We start from the raw sequence: 25011 nt of genomic DNA on the forward strand, positions 1-25011 counted from the left end.
TTCTTCTCATTTTTTTACAAACGAAAAAAAAAAGGGGGTAAGAGCGTTGGTTTGGTCTTGGTGTCTGCAGATGACGCATTGGTAAAGCCACTAATCACATTACGCTGAACACGATGGGAGGAAATGAGATGTGCAAAGGATACGGTCACTGAATAATGTAGACCCGCAGCGCAGCGTTTCATTTTTTTTTCCCTTTAGAGTTAGCTTGTACGCACATTCTACAAAAAGTCATTAGTGTCACTTTTTTTTTTTTTTACCAGTCAGAAGCTAGCCGCTTTTCTAAAGCCATAACGTTGATGCCTCTGAGCCGTAAATATCACACAGAGTAAATGGTTCAATAAGTCGCGCGCCGGTCACAAGTCATGCGTTAGCTAAATTTACACCACTTACTGCGCAGTAAGATTACGTGAAAAAATTTGTTAGGACCGCTTACTACGCTTTCACGAAGGGAGGTGCGGAAACCGTTCCCGAACTGCTGCATGTCAACAGAAACGTATTGAGAATACTGACACGTCGCATGTTTTTTTTTACTATCCGGATGGAAAATAAGCTTGCTCAATAGGAGCTGCGTGATAGTCCAGATGAAAACAGAGCTCTCCACAGAAGGCGACAAATAGTAAAGGGAATAAGTGAGACGAAACTGAGCAAAAGCGAAAGTGCCGCAAACAATCGAACAATACCATGTCGTAGTAGGCACTGATATCAGGAGTCCAGATGACGCATTAGGTTACCTGGTCATCTGCGCTTTGCATAAACAACTCCAGTTCGATATTTTCTCCTTTCGAGGATCACTCGCAGCCCTAACTGAACACTGAGCTATCGTATACGTTTAAGGAGTGGCTTGAGTGAACAGCATTTGAGCACAACCTCATACTCCTTAAATCAGCCTTCGCTAGAGATCTCACAGGTCAAAAACGTTACAGCAGCGAAACGCAACCAACAAGAAAACGATAGCAAGAATCGATGAATCTAATCTGAATCAACGAAGTGTGCTAAGTTATGCTCAACATATTCTACCAGACCAAGCTCTTATTCTTCACAGGTGTAAAACAAGACTGCAAGTTAAATAACGGGGAAATCCCACAGAATAAATGAACAATAGTTATATAGCATGCCAGGAGCAAATACGCCCGAGTTTTTGTGTTCTAAAATTAACCCAGCAGTGATAGCAAGCGAGAAGAATATTAGTAAAAGAAAAGGCTGAATTCATTAAGAACAAGTAATATTCTTGAATCTGGATTCTATGCAAATTATACACATATGCACGTCTTGAGCCGAAGACTGAAAATATCCAGTAAGGGTTCGTGAATGCTTCTGCTTGACATTTATTTACTGCTTTGAAAGGAAGCGCCCACTGATAGGTAAAAGAAAATAGCTACTATCACAGACGTTCATCAAGCATCCGACTCTCCCATCATGCTACATGAAACGACAAAAAAGGAACAGACGAAATTTGGAAACTTGAATCCGGGCACAAAGGAATAGACGTAACCTCTTCAGACACCCAACTCCCAAGACTCAAAAAAATTTAAAACACAGAAAGAGACTCACGTTTCCTTGATAACCACGTTGAATATATAGAGAAATTAAAATAAAAGCTAACACATTACGCTTAAACAGTGTAAGGAACAGCCCACTGGCTACCAATCAAAGCAGTCCAACTAGGGCACACAAATGACATGTGCAAGGAACGTAAGAGCACGAGAGTTCTCTGTCGGGCGAGAACTGAACTGACCCCGACAACCACCCGAAAGGCACGTACTGATATTCGGTACGCCCTGAAAAGCCAACTAAAAGGAAAAAAAAAAAGAGGTTCCCATTTATTACGGCCCTTCTAAGGCGCTTCTTTTCGAGAATGTGCGAAACATAAACCTAAATGGGCAATTCCAATCAGAGTACCCTTTACTTTTGTTAATACTCACATATTTATTAAACACATAGACGAGAGAGGGAGGAAAATGAATAGGAGAAGACTGGATGGAACACGCGGTACTCGTTGAACGCGGATTCATTTGTGCCACCTTTAACGGTACAGCACTTGGTTCAGCTTCCTGATATTTTCCCGCTTCCTTCCCTTAAACGTGCTTTTTGGTCGCACCAGTTTCTACGCGCCCATGTATAGAGGAACGAGGGATATGTGCTGAAGGAGTGGCTGTGCAGCAGTTGGTGTGAATATATTTCTCCCAATTCTGTTGACCGCTTCTAGCTGCGTTCGTCAAAAAAAAGCCCGAATCTAGGGACACGAGATGCAAACTTATTCGGTGCTCCCATAACTGAAAGTGGTTTGCTCAGAAAGCAGGCACCAATTCGACACTCACGTTTCCTGCTAACTTCAGAGCACACAAACATGCATACAGGGCATTTCGCCACATGCTTTCTGCAATTTTTGCACTGCCCATATCTGTTTTTAGAATTTTGAAAACACGGTAACCATGGGCTCTGTGGCCCAACAAATTCCGGCTACATCGCACCAAAATACTCGCACTTTCCAGAAGCTTGCGGGAAAAGCAACCTCTCCAGTGCACGTAACCCATCGAAACCGCCAGAATTTGTTGGGCCGCAGCGCTGAGGGTAACCACATTTTCGAAATCCTAAAATTGATATAGATATTACTTGCAGTCGGCGACAAGCCTCTCAATAATTAAGGAGCTTAACAGTGCCAAACTACTCAATACCAGTTAACCAGCCTGCTAGTTAGCACGTCATATTCTTTCTGTTGCTTCAAAGTTATACAGCCACTGCACATTAGAGCGATCAAGAATTATTCACCATATTAAGCAGCTCCAAAGGCATCACAGAACAATTTTTTTACTTTGGAAACTAACTTTTTTATCACTTGCACGTGCGGGCTAGAGGTAATAATATTAACAAATTTAAAATGTGAACCAGCAACTCGTGCCGCGCTTAGTGACAGGGGCTGGATTTTTCGGAGACCTATTAAACTTATTCGGAAGGTCCACGCTGTCTCCGCGCCGTTCGAAAAAAAAAACACGTATAATAACTGATTGGGAGGAAAAAGAAAATATATCTTATGAGTTTTACATACCCCCCGGTGCCACAGTACATGAAAGCCGCAAATGAAGTATTTGCTCCTGTAAAGGATGCACCGCCGCATAAATGCCCTTAATAAGGAAAAGCACAACCCAAAAGGTAAGCCTAAAAGATGTCTTCCGGCCTTCCAACGAAACAGCGATATAGATACAGCGGGGAACGCGATAAAGTGACACAAGATAAGAGGAAAATATGAGAAGATATCAACACTGCTATTAACCAACAGTGTTTCCGTACTCACCGCCTGTGTTGCTGCTAGGGCACTAACGATTTAAAAGTACGAGGCTCTCGTCGAACGCGGTATTATCTACACCTAAGCAACAGAAGCGAGATCGCACTGGCTTACAACTTTAGTGCTAAGCGACGCGGTGGCAACGCACGAAAAAAAAAAAAAAAAAGGGGCGAATAGTTTGATGTTCACTGACGTGAGCAGTGACTGACGTCAGAACGCGTATGCGCGCATACAATCACATGCCGCTGAGCTTGAGAGAATTAATAAAAACGCGATGGCAAGACAGGAGGCACAAAGTTGCCGTCACGGGAAGGCTAAGGCTAAAGCCTTTCAAGAATGCAAAGATCGCGAAACGTCTCAAGCAGCAGAGAAAGGAAATGGAAATAAAACGCGAGGAAAGAAAGCGGTATCATTATCAGCGCCTCTTCTGAGACACGGCCTATTGTGGTTGCGAAGTACTTAACTATCAGTTACAGCAGAACTTTCATGCATGCATGCGAAAGAGAAAATACGAAGAAAAAAAATCCGATCAATTCCCGGCAAGACTCGCACAATTTTCGTGGTTCGGTGCAGCAAACCGAAAAATAACCTACCAGAAGAGACGCACACCGAACATTTAGACACGCAAAAAGTGAAGCTCAACCTTGCAGAACATTAATCACGGCACGTTCCTCTCTTACAAAAAAAAAAAATAAAAAAAATCTGAATTTCGGGGCATCGCGCTATACCGCGGCACGAAGCCGACACCGGTATTGATTCTGGCTACACACTGCTTCTCCCTCGAGGCCGAGCACATCCACTCCGTTGTTCTGGGTACCATCGCCTTATCGGGCTTCATTAAAAAGAAATCGATGTGCACACGTCCTTCGTTTTTCGTTTAGGAGGAGAAGGAAAACGGCGCACGTAACACCTTTGTTCTCAAGGGATAGCCACGGACTCTCCCCCCCCCCCCCCCCTCCTCTTCCCACCGAATTCGCTTCCCTCGTTTCCATACTGTTCTTTTTTTTTTCGCGAGGTTCTTTTAATAAACGGTTCCGTCATTAGAGTGTTCGTTATATGGGTCAATTAGAGCGGTGAGAATGAGAAGCTAAAGAAAAACAAACAAACAAAACGAGCAGGAAAACTTTTTCTTTTTCTTTTTTTACAACGACGAGCATGCGGGGCGAAGCCGAGTCCGTGCGTACTAATGGAAAAGCGAACTTCGATGCCCACGGATAGTTCTCCGCTCAAACTTTTTTTTTCGACTGCCCCCCTCTCTTTCTCTTTTTCACCCTTTGTCCGATGGGAGAGATCGGCACCTAAGTGTAAAATGCTGGGCTCGGTTCTCCACACGACGGAGGATCGTGTTCGATTCTTCTTAGCTCTCTATATTGAAAAAATAGGTTAATATTAATCAAGAAGAGGACTGAGGGTGCCGACTACATTCAATGTTATACTGGCATTGTGGGTACATACTATGAACATCAAAGTATCGCATCGATTGAAAAGTGGACTAGGTAATTATTACTGTAAACCAGCGCGCGAAATTTAGAAAAAAACCATCATCAACACGGTAAGCCTGCGTCTTGTATTATATGATTACGTATTTTCAGCTGCTACTTGTGTCATTGCTCTTAGATGTTTCCATAAGGCTTGGAACAAAAACGTTTTAAATAGAATTTTTTAGTACAAGCGCCACTAAACGTTGCTCGCCGTCGTCAAAGATGAGAAACTTCTCACGTGACAGTTTTGTAAAAATAGGAAATTTAAATTGACGATAACCTTTTGAGGATCCGCCGTACATACCCCCATGCATTGACCATCATCATAACCTCGGTGCTCCACGTCGCACTACTGACCAATTCATTCAGTCATTCAATAAACTGCTAATTAGTGAAACCGCCCGCTCTTTTACAGCAGACAGAAGCGCGAATTCGAAAGCCACGCAGACGAGCAGGAAAGTCAACACACGACGCTTCTCTACCACCTCCAGCACAAGACTTCTTTGATTTTCCCCATAAGTGACGCAAATTTTTAAGATCTCCACTAGGCAAAAGTGTTTCCTTAACCCTCGTTTACTATGTTTCACCTTAGTGGCATATTTATTATTATGCGTTTTCTTTGTTTTACTTTCTTTTTTTTTTTTCATTTACACACTCTTGCCGACAACACGCCTTGACTGTGCATTCCATGAAATGCTTAAAGAGCGGCGAACAGAAAACCTTCTTTTTTTCATACAGTTATACTCCCAAGAATCGCACTGCCTACGGAATGCGAAAGAAGTAAGTGCTTCACGTTTCTTGAAAATCGGCCTTAACACAAACAAAAACAGATAGATACTGCCCTTTTATAGAAAGACACAGTTGTGTAAGGCACTGAGTAAGTTTCGCGTCTTGTTTATCTTCATTTCTCTTCTTCCTATTTCTCCGGGAAAACAGTCGTGCCCTAGTTCTAACGTCTCCCAAGCGTAGCAACATGGATCAGTGAGGAGCTCCATGACTGCATCTGGCAAGAGCAGCGAGAAAAGCTCAAGGCCCGCACGGACGCAGCGCTTGTGCCCCGCTTGTCTGCGGCTTTGCATCGGCCCTCGGCCAGTCGCCACGACGAGGATTTGGCGCGAGGCGCCGGCTGCCGTCGCTGGCCGCGTTCATTATGACATCCCGAGCCGAGGGCGGACCGATGCGTACATCTATCATGCCGGCCTGACAACCTATCATTTGTCACCAGCCCTAATGACGACAGTCAGAGGGCGGGCCGAAACGAGGGGACAAAAAAAAAACGTATATGTGCCGTGTACATATCTACATCCGCATCCCCAGGCTTCGGTTCGCAGTTCTCAAAACACGGGCGAGTTTTGATGCGCGTTCGTAAAGCTGAACCTAATGTTGTCCGAAACAGGAATAACTTGGTTTAATTCCTTGCTCACTCGAGCTTCAGCCGCTTGTTGTACGAACAGTGAATGCGCAGAAAGAACAGATATATACGTAGATTTTACCTGCCTGCTGTTCTCACTAATATCGGCCATTGGTAGAACGGGCTTCGCAAAATATAAGCCTTTATAAGAGTGCCCTCAAAGACAGGCATTGAGAACCGTCTCCAAGCGAATAGATGCCAATAGCACTTCAAGGGATATAGTCTTAACATATTTTTCAAACAATTTTTACCAGCAGCCCAGCTAACGAGGACAACGCACCGTATCGCACATCCCTCCCACGCATGTATAGCCCCGAAACATTTGCCGTGCGTGCAAGCCACTTGGTACTGGGAAAAAAGTACTCTGTCGTTCCAACAATGATTTTCCGTTTCATGGATCCAGCCTCCGACGCATATCCAGATGAGTTAGAGCACCCTACATTGACAAGAACGGCTGAACTATGACGACCAGGACACCAGCTTGGGCATGTTGGTTATTCATTTGTGACGGAACAGCGCAAAACACCGGACTCTTGTCCCGGTGTTTTGCGCTGTTCCGTCACAAACTATGACGAGTCCCACAACTCACATTTTACGTCCTGACCTATACTAAACGTTATTATTACAGTGGATGTCCATACTGCTGCCCAAACGAAGACGAGTCCTCTTGTTACCAATAGAGCAGGGTCCATTTATAACGAGCGCAGATAGATGGAACGTTCCCATAATAAGGACGAATGCGGTGACACCGTCAAAATATGCATTAAGGCAATGACACTTCGTCTCAGATACAACGAACAACTTTGACAGCACCGTTCGGCTATAGCGAACGAGGAGAAGCAGTAAACTCTTCCCTTAAGAAGCTGAATAGGTCGACCTTTCAGCAAGCGCGGAGATCGAAGAGCGTCTCTCAGCCCTTGATGACACCGTTCCGGAAATACCATGTTCAGCGAAAAAAAAAACATAAAAAGGCGGCATTGAAACAGCAAGTAACCACCGCCTAAGCGCGTGCCGATGGTCTACAAACGCTATCATTCGCTGCGCGTTAGCCAGCCTGCCAAATTGATCCCAAGTGGAAGAAGTAGCGTGATGGGCGGGAGACAGCAACAGCGTCGAAAGCCAAGCTATGGCCCATGCTTCGTCCACCCACTCGGCTCTATTTTTTGTCCAGCTGTTAGCGCGTGTAGTCAGCGTCAGAAGTGGACAATGCATCTGATACATTCTGTGCCACGAGCACCACGCTACTTTCTTCGCTGCATGGGATCAGGAAAGACAGAAGGAGCCCTCGAAAACACACGTGACAAAACGCATGTAGATTCGTGGTAACGCATCACTGATGCATAGGTGGCCAGATGTTCCTTCAAGTGACAACGTTACTGCGGACTACAACATCTCAGCGCCACATGTTCTCACGAAACCGTTGTACCCCAAGTACGAGCACTCCCCTATCACTGAGATTAATGCGGCCGACCTGCCACCAGCTGCTCTGGACGCTTCAACCATGACAAGTTTTACCCCGTGCCTGAAGTTGATAGCTGGAAATGAGGGTTTCTGCGAGGAGAACATGAATGCCCTGGAGAGCACGGAAAGCGCTGCGGTAGGGTCTTCTTTGAATAAGTTAGACGCGAATAACGCAGTTTTTGGAGAAATGAACCCTATTTTTGCAGACTCAATATTTTTGGCTGTAATGCGGACAGTCCCCTTACTACGAACACCGGATATAACGACCGAAAATCCGGGCGATCGTCAGGATCATTATAAAGTGGGCTCGATTGTATAGTGTTTTTCTAGCAATGCCCCCAAGGAACGCTGCGCATTTACCGTAGGTGATAGCTTTTATTCCAACAACAATAACAACAGGCTATCGAAACAATGAAGACTTCCGAAAAAAAAAACACCCAATACCTGCGGACTCAATCCCTCTTATTCACGTCACTTATTTGTCACTTGTATGCAAGGAAGATACGCAAGCTCTTACTCCCGGAGCGAATACGAAGCGACGCCTAGCGGACAGGAGGATTCATTAAGAAGCGTCGACAGACACGTCGCGCTTGTAACGAGCACAGAAGCAGTTGCTGCATGTTTTTTTACACCACTCGCATGCAGGAGGTGCAGGGTTCGATCCCCAGTGCCGCCGGGTACCCACCGGTGAAACAATAGGTACAAGGTTCCCCCTGGTCTGGTGCTCGGCTTACATAGGGTGAAATGCTTGGGAAATGGGTCTTGGACCCCACTTTGAGAAGAAGGAAAATACCTTGTGCCATGGCGCTCTTTGCCCACAGATGTCCTTGCGCCATAAAAATCCACTACCATCATCATCATCTTTACATCACCGCAACCTGATCGGAATGATAAACTTCATGTGGGGATGCGAAGCGGTACATCAAAAATTTACACGCTGCCGCTTACGAAGACCATGCCGCAGGCAGGTCACACTAGCTTTAAGGGGAAAAAGTACGAACTCACCAACCCGTTTCCACCCCCTCTCCCACACACGCGCATCACGCACACAAAAGTAAAAAAAAGACTACGCTCTAAAAAAAAAGGTGATTACTTAACGGGTAATGCGCGGCCCAGCTCCGTGTACATGCCTAATCAGTGCTCTACATCTGCGGTCACGGCGGGTTAGAAAAGGCAACCACGGGAGGCGTATATCAGCCGCAGCTCCCAAAACAGCGCCAGGAAACCATGATCGATGGCAAAGAGCTCCGGAGCACGGGTCATTGATTGAAACCCCGGCGCTTCCGCGATTACTGTTGAACTGGACGTGCTCTGATAAGAAACGCGCTCCGCGTAGCGACGGCCGCCTGATCCGACCGCGCAGGCAATATAGTATCACATTTTACGCGTGGCCGAAAAAAAACTGCCCAGGAAGAAAGTAAATAAATAAAAAAGGAGCTTAACGAGCGGCCACCAGTAATGAAGAATTGTTCGTTTGTATCCTTAAATTAACGAAAAAGCAAGTCCTGTCGTTCGTTGTTCGCTTCCATTACCAACGCTTGTCACAGTGCGTTTATGCAACGTTTCTACACTCGGCAATGCGGCTCTTTCTGTGATTCTCTCATGGCAAGACAATCATAGTTGAAAATTTTTCAAACTAAACTAGTCAGCGCCTTTCGATGAGCGTGAAACAACGACAGGACCTTTGAAGAATGTTGTGTCTAGTGCAGAAAAGAAAATGACTGCGCATATTTTTACTGCACAAAAGCGTCTTCACAGTACTTGCAAAGCACGTATTCTTCCCTTTTCAGGCTTGACTTCGTTACGTTTCCTTATCCGCTGCGGTGTTAGATTTACATTCAACCTTAGAACCTCGCGTAGGGATTACACGGGACTAGCTTTCTTCGCTGCGCTCTGAACAGGAATACGCCTATATGCGAGTGCTCACTGCCAGCTCACTCCGTTTTATAAAAGGGAGCGAGATGGAGGACAGCTTGCGCCCTCTTTACTCCTTTCTGTTCATTGAGTAGACTCCTACCCCCCCCCCCCCCCCCCCCCCCCCCCCCCCGCATCCTCTAAGATATCAGGCGCGCGTTGGTCGCTTTCATTACGACAAGCTTGTGGAAATATTTGCTGGGATTCAGAACACGTTAGGCGATTTTGAACCTATGTGTTACTTTTGGCGCGTTCGGGAGACGGCAATTTCCCATTAACACGCTGAACCGAGAAGCCACAAGAACAGCCTGCTGAAAAGCGAATAGCAAGTGATGTGCATCTTCCGAGTACGCTTCATGGTTGCGATCAAGTGTGGGCATCTGTTTGCACGTCTGCTGGCTCACATGGATACATCTGTCGAGCCACATAAACTTCACGTCTTTAGCGCAAGTTAGTAACACAGAAACACCTGAACATACGCAAGAACCAACAGAATATGAAAATACACCTCACAACTCGCTTTGGGAAAAACATGGTTGATTCTATAGTAGTGAAAGAAAATTTCATCTCGTCTTTCAAATCTCCAGCGCGACTCCGCAAACTACGCGAAGTAATCAAACAAAGAAAAACACACTTCTCCGACACCTGTGCATCGTACCAGCAAAAAAGGGAGTTTGAGGCCCTGGCTATTTCCCCGAAAATGACAAAAATCGATCTTAAGCAACCGAAAGAGCGTCGAGTGCCTGAAATAAAACAGAAACGCACGCTACACACAGATCAAAGAGGATTCACAGCAGCGCCTTTCAAAGGCGCTTCCCAAACTTCCGTGTCAGCAGCACATCCCGACCAGCTCTCGAACGCCCTTGGTCGCGTGACCCCGTCGTCGCCTCTTCCGTGGAACGCAGTCATCGCCGGAGACGCCCCCCTCTCCCATCGCCGCATCCCGCGTGCTCTCGAAGCCCGCACTTCCCTCCCGACCGCAGGAGCGAGAGAAAGAGGGCAAGAGAGAAATAGGTGCCCAGGGAGATACACATTGTAGAGTGAGAGGAAAGCGAGGGTTTGGGGCGGAGGGGTGTGCAAGCCGCCTCGATAACCGAGTCCTTTCACCGGAGCTTAATGGTGCGTGGCACGGTTCACGCGCGGGAACCGCGGGCGCCTGGCCCTGGCATTCCGGCGTTGTGTCAACCCCTACGGCGCGCGCAGACACCAAACCCGTCGCAACGCCTCACACCGGCGTGCCGCGTCCTATATTCCGCCTTCCCTTCTTCTCCCTTGTCCGCCCGTGTCCCATCCCCAAAAGGGAGAGTAGTTTCAGATAAGGCGCATAAAAGGAAGCGCTAGCGTGCTGCGCCCCGCGCGCGCTATATAGCTAGCTCCCCCCCCCCCCCTCCCCTTGCTCCCCCAACACGTGAATAGACCGCGGCGATGGAGGCGTACCGTCGCTTTCAGAGTTGAAGCACGCCGGAGATAGAGAGCGCGAAGGAGGCCGTAAAAAAAAAAAAGAAAACATGACGCGATGCCACGCTCGTTTCCACGCAGGCGCGTACAACGTGGCGACGCCTCGAAACTGGGCCAAGCGCCGCCCGACGCCGTCGATCTTGAGCGCGCGCGTGCGTTCGCGTATAATACGCGAAGCCCTTCCATCACGCCTCGCAGAGCGTGAGAGACAAAGGCGAGTTCATTACCGGCTCGAGAACAGAGACGACGGCGCCCGCCGATAATAATTTCAAAGCGGCCCCGGCAGCGTCTTACACGGGCCGCACCAAAGACGCGACACTGCAGTTACAAATTCTCCGCACGTGCGTTACGTTGTCATGGATGGAGGTGTTCAAAACGAGAATCGACGTCGTTCTGTTCGCTGCAGTGCGAGACAGAGCCGCCGCTATAGGGACCAGGCGGTTATAACCGCCTTCAAAATTAGAGCCGACTATAGGGGACGCGCGCAAAGACAAAGGAGTTTTTACGAGATGCGCAGTTTTACGCGCTCTGACACGGAGGCTCGAGGCTTTCAGCTGATGGGCGGGTGTGCGAAAGCAGAACAGACAAAATAAATATACGCAGTCATGGATAGAAAGGAGAAGAGGAAGGATGGGAGGAGCAGGGGGGTGAATAGCAGTTTGTTCAGAAATTAAGCGAGATTTTAAAGCTCAGAGGTGCGCAATCGTTAAGTGAAAACAGCGGGGCTATTGAGTTGTCGGGAACAACACTGTGCGACGTACGACTAGCGCAAAGGGAGACTAAGGAAAACACGATATATGGACACCGTGAAGCGCTGGGCACCAAATTCTCCCCGCTGAATACCAACCGCCCATCACTGGGCATTGTCTGTGTTAGTTGGGTTAGTTGCAAATGCTTTTAGTGACTTCCTTTCTGCTCCTCATAATAGTCGTTCACTTAGTTCAGAGAAAAACATAAAGCGCTATAAACAATCTTTTTTTTCTTTTTCCTGTTTCCCCCCGTGAAATCGAACTGCTTATTACTGGCCTCAAGGACACTAGCCCTGGATTAGATAAAATATCCTCTCGGCACCTTAAACACGTAGCCAATCTGATTTCTGAACCACTCTGTCATGTCATTAATCTCATCCTAAAGTCATGTGCTTTTCCTGCTTGCCTCAAAACAGCTAAGGTAATCCCAGTGTTCAAGAAAGGAGACAGACGATTAATTTCTAACTATCGACCTATATCTATTTTATCTTCACTCAGTAAGAATATCGAGAAATTGATAAGTGAACGTTTAAACAATTACCTACATAAATTTAACATAATTTCCCCCCATCAGTTTGGTTTTCGGTCTGGCAGCTCGACTAACTTAGCTCTGATCTCTTTGACCGATTTTATTAAGCAAGGTATTGATAACGGCAAGTTTGTTGGCTCTGTCTTTCTAGAGTTCACAGAAGCTTTTGATATGATTAATCACTCCATATTGCTTCAAAAATTCGAGTGTTATGGTATTACCGGTCCCGTGTCGCGACTGCTGAAAAGCTATTTGTAAAATCGTCAACAAATAATCAATATTGGAGAAAGATTCTCCCAAGCTAAAACCATTAACCAAGGTGTTCCTCAGGGCTCTATTTCCTCAGGGCTCAGGGCTCTATATTAATGACCTTCCTAATTCTATTAGTCCAACTCACTGTGTCTTATATGCTGATGACACTACCGTGTCATTATCTAATGCGTCTATAGATGATCTGACTCTTGAATTGAATGCCGAATGTTGCCAAATGGTGCACTGACAATCAGTTGGTTATTAATCCCGCTAAAACTAAATTCATAGTGTTCAAAAGTAGCCAGAAAATTTTTTCCTATTCTTCTACGTTAAACCTTTTCTCTTGTAATGTTCCGGCTTCTGATAACACCACCTTCCTCGGCGTTATTCTTGATTCAGCTCTTAAATTTTCCGTCCTCATAAAAAAAAAAAAAAGGTCTATGTTTGGCATCAGAGCGCTGATTAAGGCGTGTCCATAATTTCCATGCAACCTACTCCTCTCTTTGTATTATGCCTTCATACACAGTCACATCACTTATGGAATTATTGCATGGGGAAATACCTACCATTGTCATTTATCATCTCTGCAACACTTCGAAAATCAGGCCATCCGCATTATTACCCGTAGCCCTTTCTCAACTAATGCTCGTTCTTTATTGCATAAGCACATTATTTTACCAGTCCACCAGCTTTTCTAGTATCACCTTGAAATCATGCTCTTCAGGTTACTACACGGCACCCTACATTTTCAGTTTGTAGACCCCATCCTGCTGATCAATCACAACTCTACCAAATTTGCAGCAAGAAACAATTTTCTGCTCCCCGAAGTCCATACCAATTATGGTAAATCGACGTCATCCTTTCAAGCAATTTAATTTTGGAATACATTGCCACCCACTCTAAAAACATCCATTTCCTTGCCTGCATTCAAAAATGAGCTGAAGGTATTTTTGTTGGAATGCTGATGTGTTATTCTCTATTTATGTATATTACCTGCGTTATTGTGATTTTTACTCAGCCTTTGTGGTGAAGTATTGATTTTATATTTTCTTTATTTCAGAATTTCCGCTAACTATGCTGTAATCAGCTCTTGTATTACTGATGTAGAGTCTTGGACTTTGGGGCCCTCGTTTGTATTTTTATGATCTTCTGTGTACTTTTTTGGGACCAATAAACCATTATTTCACAAAAAAAAACACGAACGAAAATTTAAGAGAGGGACACAACAAACGCTGGCTATCAACTGCCCGCCGCTGTACATTAACAGTTCGCAGCTGGGCATCAACTTCACAGCTAGGAATCAACTTTACACAACTGGGTATCAAGTTTATACAACTGGGCATCACCTTCACACGGTTGGGCATCAAATTTGCATAGCTGGGCAACACCTTCACACGATTGGGCATCAACTTTACACAGCAGGGCATCAAATGTCCACACTTGGTGTTCACACTTGGGCATCAACTGTCCACAGCTGGGCATCAACTGTCCTCAGTTGAGCACGAACTTTACACAGCTGGGAATAAACAGTCCGCAGTTCGACATCACCAGTCCAGCGTTTTTAGCGTATATCTCTCGTGTCTTCGTCGTCGTCTTTTAGCGGCACCCTGTTTGGATATGCACCAAACTCTGGCCAATCCCCCACCGTGGGTATGTACGATCATTTCTGAGGCAACAACAACCAGTACGGCTTAGCAACGTGATTTTTGACTCCGTTTCTTTGGTTGTGGTACCCATAATCGGTGAACGAACACAAACAATGAAAGCACAGGAGCTAATGCGGGCACCTTTCGCAAAGCTCACCTTCGTAAGAAAAAAGGAAGTGCACATGCTTCTCCCAGGGAAAAAAACAAAAAAACAGAAGGCTCTTAGAAGATGAAACAATACAGAGCTTCGCTTCGGATTATAGATTTCGCGTTCTGAAGATGAATGAGACGCGTCGCTCCCAAACACGCCAAGCACACGCACGCGCAGGCTCCAACGCCTAAGACCATTTTTAGCCCCTGGACAAATAAAGGCCCATTGGTCGCGACACATAACACAATACAACGCTAACAACAACAACAATGACTCCGACAAAAAAAATAATCGCACAAATGGCGTAAGCGCATGGAATCCCTCAAGCCAAGATTGCAACCAATAAAACAGAAGCGCCGATATCGCCCGCAGACCGCACAAAAGGCACACGAGAGGGCGTAACTAGGAAGCCGGCGATCAGAACCGATAAACACGGCCGGCGAGAAAAGCCAGGCCACTGTGAAACGTGGACGGACCAATCACGCCAATGGAAGAAGCACGCCTCACGGGCTACACGGGCGCTGCCGGACAACGGAAGAAAAATCGGAGAAGTTTTGCTCGGTGGAGCGTGGAAAACAAAAGCCGGGCCACACCAGAACAAGAAATGGAGACCGGCACACTAGACGTGCAGCTTTTAGTGCAGCGCTCGCACGAAGAGAAAGAGAGAAGGAAAGAAGTAGTATGTTACTGCGAGTCGATCATGAGAGAAGCGTATATACGACGCCACTTATGAGTGCGGAGGTGAACGCGTGGGCCACAGTATCTTTTGAGGCGGAAGATGCTACAAAGCGCAACAAAAAAGTGCAACACTTTTGTGAACTGAAGAACTGACGAAGAAATAAAAACTAAATTCTTATCAGTTTGCTCCCACGAACCTTCATTTTTTTTTCTTGAACAGTCGCATCTCTCACAGCCTGATTTATTACCGTAGAGGGTCACACCGAAGTGTTAAGAAAATAATGAGGGGGAATAGGCTGTGAGAACTAAGCAAACGCTCCTGTGTACAGCGCTGATAAATAATGGCAACAGTGCAGTACGTAACACACGCTGTGGTTGCAGCCATAGTAGGCTGTGTGTACGTCAACAGACCGACGTTATACGAAACGAGGCGACTTTAACATAATAAGCTACAGCGAAAAACCAAACAAAAAAAGCAAAAAAGCGACCAATCAATCTCTTTCCTATTCTATAACTCGCAATACAATGGTACGCAGAAAAAGCCAACGTAAAGGAACACTGAGCAAAAACAGAAGTCAGAATGCCACGTTCTAATCACAAACGCATCACTATAACTGAAAACGAATATTTTATAAACTAAAAATATAAAGAAAACAAGAACAGGTGTCGCCGCCACAGGCCGATTTCGGAAGTAAATAGCTTGGGTCGACACAGATTTTTGGGACGCCAATCCCAAAGGCCACGCTAAACCGTTAATACACTTCAAACCGATGGCAACCAGTTCTTTTCGGTAAGGACATCAGGAGTTTGAATGTAGTGGCGGGCATAATTTTTTAAACCATTTTCTAGCCGATAAATATGTCTCCAGCTGCCGGAAGAACGTCGAGCCAAAAAGAGCCCGATGACCACTTTTTACTGAGAACTCCCTTTAACCCAGCGCCGCCAATGGACATGCCAGCTGCCAAAAAAGAACGAAGTTTTGCTTTCGACGGCTAGATAATTCTCCACTAAAGTATCCGGAAAGTAAACACGAAAAGCTCTAAAACACTCCAGTATCTCAGTACTGTACTTCACAATGGAGCTCGCTAAAACAGTGATATCACGAGCTCGACTGGTCCAAAAAGGACGCCAACCTTACGGCGAACGATGTCTCTGGCGAACTAAGCATTAGCACGGTTGCTGACCTGTGCACAGAAAAAGCCAGGAGGGTTCAACGACAAAAACGAAAACAGATTTGCCAAAACATTAACTACCGCTCCTCCACCCAACATAATGCGGGCAGTGCAGCGGAAACTTCGATTGTCGTACTAATCCAAGTCCTCCTCCTCGAAGCGGAGAGAATTTCGTGCCTCGCCGCAATTACAAAGGGCCATTCTTTTCTTGCTTTATCCTGCTCTCGGTGCCCTTTCTGGATGACCTGGAGGAAATGGCAGGGCCGCAGAGCGGAGCGAGGTCGCCGCACTTAGCGCCAGATGGCGCAATCGCGTGAATCCCGCTATTGCCCCCGCGAAACCTATGGTCAATCTGTTCTCGTCGTCGATTGGGGGCATCTGGTGGGGGACTATACAAGGAAACGAAGAAGGCGATGGGCGTCTGTAGAAAAGAGGTTGACGAGGGAAGGCGAGGATGGTACGACAAGCGCAGGAACGGAAGGAAACAAGGTGCTTGTGTGCGTTCGCCGTTCAGTCCAGACGCCGAAAAAGCGTCAGTACTTTACCAGCGCAATCATCATTTCCATCGCATGAAGAAAAAAAAACGGATAGCAACACCGACGCGGTCAAGGTTAGTGTTACGCTTGCAGATACCTCGCCTTTTAGCCAGAGAGGTCGTACAAGCCAAGAGCGCGCGAACAGAAAGAAAACGCGTTTATCGGAAGATCCCGGTCCAAGTATCTACGTAAGCGCGCTTGCAATGGAAGTGGTTCAATTTCCGGAGTGGAACCAGCGTACACAATCTCGACCAGCCAAAAAGAGTCAAGCAGCGGGTTGATGGGCATCTGCTCAGCGCCTTCCATGATTGCACGCGCTTCCGGGGCCGCTGAGCGAGTTTCGCGACACAGAGCAGGAAGTTAGGCCTAGATGCACTCGTCAAGCGCCGCAAGAGAACTGAAAAGTAGACTGACTCTATCGCCTCAACTTTACTTGGCTTGATGGCATCTCTACGCTATCGCCTTCCAAAGGGGCTCGGGGTTCAGGGATGACATGAAACTTGCAAGACATGGCGCCCGCGGGAATGTGCTGGGCAAGGCAAGGAAACACGCGCCGAACGTTACAAATGTGGGTTAAAAATGAGAAACCAGCGAATAATAAGAATGAGTTGCGAGTATAGTAGGCGTCAAGAAAGCTGTTTCGAGGAGTTACACGCGCAGGAAGCACTTCAATAAAAAATGAGGTGGATATTTCGATGCATGGTTGATGCAGATGGAAACGAAATAGGCCATTTACGTGAAACCACCGCTGAAGATATTGGAGCGAAACTAACATAAACCTCCTAAGGTTATGCACGTGTGCTCGCAGAATGTTTCAGCGCTGGAGGTGTCAGGTGCAGAATATGAATTGTGAACATGGAAGCACTTTTCCGATTTGAATGAAATATGTCGAGTTGAGGTACATAACTGCTACACGCACTTCTGTTCAGTATTGTTATTGTAGAGCAGTTTTAAAGCAAATTACAAAAACTGGAAGGCGAAAGTGAGTATACGTGCCTATGGAAAATATCAGTCTAAAATTTTAAAGATTTTTAATTTTATGTACATATGAAAGCCAAAAAACTTTTACAGCACGAATTATGGCAAATTTGTCACTGCAAAACGCAATATGTTACGTAGAAGAGATTATGTTTATCGTGTAATATGAAAGACAGCCAAAATTACATAAAACAGTGATTTATATTAATATGTTCGCGACTATTTAAACGAATGATAGTATTCCCACATGGCCGTTTCACTGAAAAACCATGAACCGAGACAGACGGCTTCAAAGCTTGAAGCAGTGAAATTTCGTTTCAAGCACAGATGTGTTTGAAAAATTTACTTCCTAACCTTTCAGACTTTAACAGCATACCAGTATCGCCTTGAGGGTATCACCATTTGGGGGGGGGGGGGGGGGGGGAGGGGGGGGGGTCATTACACGTGAAATTATTTCACCTGTTTAAACCACTAAGAAGAAGAAGAGCCAACAAAGAAGAAGAAATTTAACTAGACATGTGGAAAAGAAGAAGAAGAAGAAGAAAAATATTGAAAACGAGGGACTTCTATGTACTGACGGAAAAAACATAAAAGTAACACATTTAAACCGAGGTACTGAATAGTTCGGGAAATTTCAGGTTTTCGGAAAACATGTTTTGGGGAAACTTACACTTTTACAGAAGTTTACTCAAACATTTCTCGGAGTTCTCAGCACGTCTGGAATATAGGTTGGCCCCAAGAGGTTGCTTTCGATATAAGCGATTTGCTTTCAGTTTCTTCCGATTAATATTTAACGGTTTCCATCACAGCATGGACTTTACTTAGAGACGTAACAGAAAACAAATCATACCTACTGACGGATCACGTCCTGGTTGTTTGTGAAATTTTCCAAAATTTTTCAACAACTATTCCTGACCGGTGTCCCATTTAGCATATTCCTCATTACGTACGAACCTGGCATGTAATAAATCAAGCGTTTCCTTAACTTCAATCGCAAAAGCTCAAAAAATTTATAGAGTTCATACGTTTGAGTGAGCTTTATTTTATATTCTCTGCAGAAAATCTCGCATCCATTTTGAAGCACGAAATGTTTCTGCGAGCACCGTAATTGCGCTTCGCGAATTGCGTCCCAGAGCAGCTTTTCTAAAAGGCCAGAGACCCACCGGCGCTTTAAAAACTCCAATTTCTGCCTTTCACAACAGATCGAAGTGGAACTTTGAGAAGATGTTCTTGAAAGGTTAGGCAATGGATTGGAACAATACAGAAACAGCTGTTTTTAGTCAAAAATACTTGACTGCTGTTCGAGTCCGCCTTTGATGCAACTGTTCATGCAATGCACACACATTAAACTTTATTCGGTAGTACGTTGTAGCAGAGCACGTTATTGACGCTGCAGTGGCGCGGCCATCAACGCTGACTGCTGAACACAACGTCGAAGTGACATGACACGAGCCGTACGCGCGAGCACAGCAGAAACGACATTGGCCCGCTCGTGCGAAGAAAACTATGCAGTCTAGCTCCTAGTCTAGTCTTGTTAGTAGTCTAGACTGTCCGGCAGTTTTCAAGCAAGGAAAGGCATGATAACCTGCTCTCTTTGTCGCAGGACATCTGAACTGCGCGGTGAGTGAAAAAATAAACATGAACGCTTGCTAAAGAGTAGCCACACCACTAATATCTTTTTTTTCCCTCAAGACGCGCTTGAGGCCTCCACCAACAAAGTGAGCCTGTTACTGCATCTTCCCGTTTCTCAAAACCAACGGACAGCTTAGACTGCGAATAAGACTATACTGAGAAAAGGACTGCACAATTTGCTTCGTGCAAGCGGGTTCAACCCCACTACCCTCACTCTTTCTTGCTATCGCCCACTGTTCCTCACTTCAGCCTGCACTATCTGTTCTGAACCTCTCGCTTTTGATCTCCGTCTCCGTTCTCACTGCCCGGCGGATCCTCCCCCGCGAGGCTAACAGCACCTCAAGACCTGAGATGGCTGGGAGACCCTGCTGCATTCCGAGTACCCGGTCGTGCAGACCATCGCTACCGACCGGGCTGCCAGAGTTGTGAACTGAGAGAACATAAGCTATTGATTGCAGTGGGGCCGTGCGGGGACCCGGGAGCCTGCAAGCGTGCTTTATGCAAGCGGGCCCTAGTTTTGCATCGGCCAGGCGGTCTGGTTGGGAATCCTCCACCAGCCTGCGCTCTGCAAAAGCACAATCTCGCAGAAAAACAAAGTTAGGCCGAATGAGCGTCGATGAGCGACTATGCACGTCTGACACAATTCGAGATTAGCGACAGCGTAAGGGGTAAGTTGCTAAAAAATGAAGACAATGTCAGAGTACCTCAGAGGTAGGTGCAGGATATATAAACCAACCACTACCCTTTAAAAGAGTACGTATCTCAGAGGCGGGATCAAGGCCGGCTCCTGCGCTCATGCTCTGTGAAGATAAAAGCTCGAGCGCTGTTTTTTTTCTTTTTATTTTTTTTCATGCTGAAAAGTCTGTGAGCCGAACTCATGTGTTTTAACATCTCCCACGTGCATGTGCGCGTCCTCTTCCTCGTGGGAGAGCGAGTGAAATCTGCAGCGGCCGATGGAAAGCCGTGTCGTCGACTAATTCGCGGACAAGCTGCCTTCGTGATCTTAGCGAGCGGCGGGCGAGGAGCGAGTCGTTGACTCGATGAATCAGTAAGCAGCGCCTGAATTAGTGAGCCAGTGAATAAGGGCGCAACTCAGCCGGTCCCTTTACGGCACAAGGACCCCGGCTCGCCATCGTGGGTCCGGAGGCCGACATCGATCCGAAAAAGGGGGGAGGCTGCACGCGTATATGCCGAGAGAGACCGGAGCGCTAGAGGAGAACACAGTCATCGTGGTTTTTATAGCTCAGGTGCATCAAGCGTCATGCATAATGTAGCAGGAGCCACTTCGATCGGCACACGCCTGAGCAGTGGAACGTTCGGAAGTGGCGTTGCATGATTTAAAGCTACGCGCGCGCTGTGCGCGAGAAGAGCCGGCCGCGGTAGCGTCCCGCGCGACGCGCTCGTCGGAGATGGCGATAACAGCGAAATATGGAACAGCGAGGGGAAAAAATTCGTAGTCCTCGGCGAAGGCGAATCTCGCAAGGGAGTTGAAGAACAAGCGACCAAGAGCGAGCCTGCTACGCATAGGACTGCTTATTCACAATCGACACTCGTGAAGCAAAGCATCGCATTTGGGCAAAATTCATTAGAAAAGGAGTGCGGAAGATTTTGGGTGGACCCAGACAAGCGTGAACAAGTGCGAAGTAAGGGTATCGAAATCTCAAATTGAGTTCCCGGGCTAACCAGCAGAAACCCAGAACTAGATCACGAGCTCACATCTAGCCTGCTTATGATCGGCTGTGCGCGATCACGCTGAGGTTAATGTGAAAAATGTACGCGCATTTTTTTTTCCACGTTCATGCACTTACGCAAAGTATGTTAAGCACCAGACTTCGGCCTGCATTTAGTTTGCTTTTCTTTTTGTATGCATCTAGGCTTATCAACCAAATTAAAAGCGGGCGTAAAGACGATTCCCTCGGAAAGATTCATTCGGTAAAGATTCACTCGGAAGATTGAGGGACTAAGCACATAAAGGAAATCAGCAAGCAAGACGTAAAGCTTACACTAAGTAATTCCGAGGATCCACGAACAACAGCGTGCCACGCCCGAAGCTGCACCTTCTTGGTTTCGAAAGACTTGAAAGTGACGTAGTAAGCTCTCCCAAGTTTTGTACAAACCTGCAAAGACAACACAAAAAAGAAAAATTAGCAAGGAGCAAAATATTCGACGACGCGAGTTTGCACATACCACAACTGGCAGCACAACCAAAGGTATTTCGCACTTGCTCCAGGATAATGTTCATAGGTACAGTCTTTGTCAAAAGTAACCAGGCTACGCGGTTTACCTCTCAGTCGTATAGTAAAGCTATTATGCCAGCCATCAAGCTCTAAATCTCTGTGTGGTAAGAAGAAGCCCTGTTCTCACCTTCAAATAACTTTTTGAACTTTAGAGAAGCCGTGAAAGCTCTGTTATACGAATGAGAAGCAAACCATGGAACCTAGTTACTTTTGACAAAGACTGTACCTTTAGTTATTTCCAATCACAAATGCACTATTATGGAACATGCGCCGCGAGAGGAAATTCAGAATATCGAGACAAAATGCACAAAAATGGCACCAATACTAAGCTCTTGCCGTACGCTCAGCAGGGCACGCCAACCACACCATAGGCGCAAATATAAGAAAATTTCAAGCCTGTGCATCGCGCGGCGTTTATGTACATTTATCTTCCAAATTGCGTAAAAGAAGGACACAGATTCATAGGCGCAAATAAAAGTAAATTTCAAGCCTACGCGTCGAGCAGCGCTTATGCGCATTTATCTTGCCAATTGCACACAAACGGGCAAAGACATAAACCAGGCGGATATTCGTGAAGAGGAGAAAATGCGAAGCCCTGCGATTCGAAATCAGACACGAAGGTTAGGAGAAAGACAATGTGAAAGTTGTCGCAAAAAAGAAGATACAAAGAAGCTCATAAAAGGCGTATAAAAACCGCGGTCTGCGTGATGTGCTCTGAAACCGCGTTAGAAAGATAGATGACCCTTCCTGCCTTTAATTTCGTAGGCCCTCGAGCCGCTTCAGCGCTTTCCACTACGTCAGGTAACGACTTTCATCGGGAGAAGACGAGACGAAAAAAAAAAGCGACCAAATACAAACCCAGCCGAGAGAGGAGAGATCGCAAAGAACACAAACCAATCGAAGGACGTCAAGCCCTACCCAGGAAAATAAAACGAGAGAGAAGACACTGAACGGAGGAGAGGTTTTAAAAAAAAAGAACTCAAATTAAACAATTTCAAAAACAAAACGTGATAACTCAAACGGCTATCTTTGATCGAAGAAGCAAGACACTTTAGAAACTAAGGCGACTGCGGCAATTTCGTTAAGCCACGTCCGCTCACCTCAACAACCTTTTTCGACAATCTTAGATTTTATTTATTTTTTCCCCAACTTTTGAGCAGGTACTCACTGAAAACAAAAAAAAAAAGGTACTTCCCTTTCTTTTCTTTTTTTACTTTCCATTTTCCTGTCTGTCGGCGCACCGCCGCACGATTCCTTCCTCGGCACTCATTTAACTTTCAAAGCAAACGTTCTCCTCCTGTCCGCCCACCCGGCATACGTGCGCGCACTCCAGGTACTCAGACACACTGAGTGTCCGAATTAGGAGGACTCGTCGCCGACCTAATCCCCCGACAGCGTCAACTCAGCAGTCAAGATTGCGATGTGACAACCGGCCGGGTTAGCGAGATAAAAAAAAAAGGGGTGGGGGGAGGGGGGGGGGGGGGGCGTAGTCGCGGGAATAGCACTGAATCACCTCCTTCTTTCCTCGTCGCCGCCTCGTTAAAGCCAGCCCTTCGGACACCCTGCTCGGCGACGGGAAGAAGAAAGAGCGACGTCTTGAAGACCTTAACCCCCTTCCAAACTTTATTTTTTCCATTAGAAATAATGTCACTGGATCAAAAAAAGAACGAAAGAAGAGTAAGAACTGAAACGAGCCACTCGCGCCGCCACTCAACGGCTCAAGACTTCGACAGAAAGCTTTCAATTCTTTGCTCAGCTTCGAAGTGCATGTTTTATTTATTTTTTTTACGCTTGCTGGCATCAATCACAGTCAACTGACACTGTAATCATATTACGTCAATCCGAAAGACTTGACAGATATAATACCTGCGAACAAAATGTACGAGGTCATATAATATTACAGAAAATTTTGAGAACACATTTGCGCTCATTTTAGGCGCGACGTTTCCAATGCACAGCGTCGACACCTTGCACGTAATTTAATGGGAATGAAACTTGGCAAATAAAGGAAAGAAGCAGTCTAACCATCATGGTCAAAAAAAGGAGAAAGAAGAAAATGACGGTAACTTAGGAACAGGAAGAAATGCTGGAATTTTTAAACCGTATTCAAGTTTCAGGCGTCGTGAAGAAGGGCAGCGATATCTGGATTACTGCATTAGTGCCCGTAAACTATACACATGGGCAAGGAGGCGGACCCGCAGTCACCGATACCGTACCCCACTTCTGACCACATGGGTTTCCGTAAGGTACAGTCCGGAGCAAACTTGCTCTATGACACCAGCGCTTCGGTTAGCCTCCAGACAGAGGAGGTGGGGACCGTTTTCATCCAGGGGTATGTCATTTCGCTCGTTAAGATGCGTGATGCTGCAGCTTGGAGTAAACGCCGAAAGGCATACAGAGAATAGGCGGCCGTGCAACCACGAGTGTCATATATAATATTTTTGCCCCTGACAAAAATGTCAATATACAGAAACCTCAGTATATGCGGATTTTAGCATTTGGGCTTTATTGAAATGCTAACACCACAGCCACAAAGTAATCCGGAGACCTCGCGTTCAGAAGCTCGAGGACTTAGCTGAGAGCTACCACGGTCGTTGAGAAGAGCGAAGAGTGAAGATCATAAGCCATTTATGTACTATGCGCAATTTTTAAAAAAATCGTATGAGTACAGAACCATTTGGCAGGCGTAGACTGTCGAGTTAAAAAAAAAAAAAAAAGGTGCGCTGGTCCAACCACCTTCACGGTCGTGAAAGCTGGCTCCGCCTATACTACACTCTTTATGCGACAAAGCCAGCTTGCCAAGAGGCCAAAAGGCGTTCGTGAAAGCTGGCTTCACCTACGTCACTCTCTTTATGCGACAAACACAAACTTCCAAGAGAACATGTGGCAGCGTTCTCTGATTTGCAGCGTGCGCAAATCCCATGCGTATATAATTTCGCGCACATTTCCTGTCGCCTATACATAATTAAGAGCATCACTCGAATTAAATTAAACACATTAAAACCAGGGTTTGTCTGTGGCGTTGTGTCTGGGCATGCGCTGAATTAATGAAAGCCCACGTTTCGTAGGACCGCGCGACTAGCTAAGGCCCCAACACACTGGAACACGCCAACAGCCAGATCGCACCTGTTTAACTGCACAGCGCAGCACTGTTAATGCGAATCACCACAAATCTTAAAAACTGCCCTAAAAAAACTGACAGACGATTATGGTAGTAGGTTATGCGAAATTTGAATGCAGCTTTTCACATGCCACCTGCCACCGCAGGTAGGTGGTCACGGTTGTCAGGTGGCGTGTTACGCCGACAACGCCAATGCCGACGACTACGACGCGGAATCTCCGAACGGTCGCGTAACAGCTGCGCTCTAAAACGAAAAAGGGGTCTCTGAACCCGTTCATTTCACTTCAAAGAGAACGCCAAAAGAAAGCAAGAGTATTATCAA

At 46.2% G+C, this 25011-nt stretch overlaps 1 protein-coding gene across 10 annotated transcripts in view; it reads right to left on the minus strand.

The window, feature by feature from the left end:
• Positions 1-25011, minus strand: part of Camta (Calmodulin-binding transcription activator) — a 469187-nt gene that overhangs the window by 268631 nt on the left and 175545 nt on the right. The window contains exon 1 of one of the 10 annotated variants that reach the window (XM_089574644.1): positions 21335-21363. The exons of the other annotated variants lie outside the window; for them this stretch is intronic. The gene's annotated coding sequence lies outside the window, so the exon portion shown is untranslated. Of the gene's footprint in view, positions 1-21334; positions 21364-25011 lie in introns of those variants that run through there. 10 annotated transcript variants of the gene reach the window in all.

Source organism: Amblyomma mixtum, chromosome 2 (assembly GCF_055824585.1).
Source record: "Amblyomma mixtum isolate Tamu chromosome 2, ASM5582458v1, whole genome shotgun sequence".
NCBI classification, from domain to species: domain Eukaryota; kingdom Metazoa; phylum Arthropoda; class Arachnida; order Ixodida; family Ixodidae; genus Amblyomma; species Amblyomma mixtum.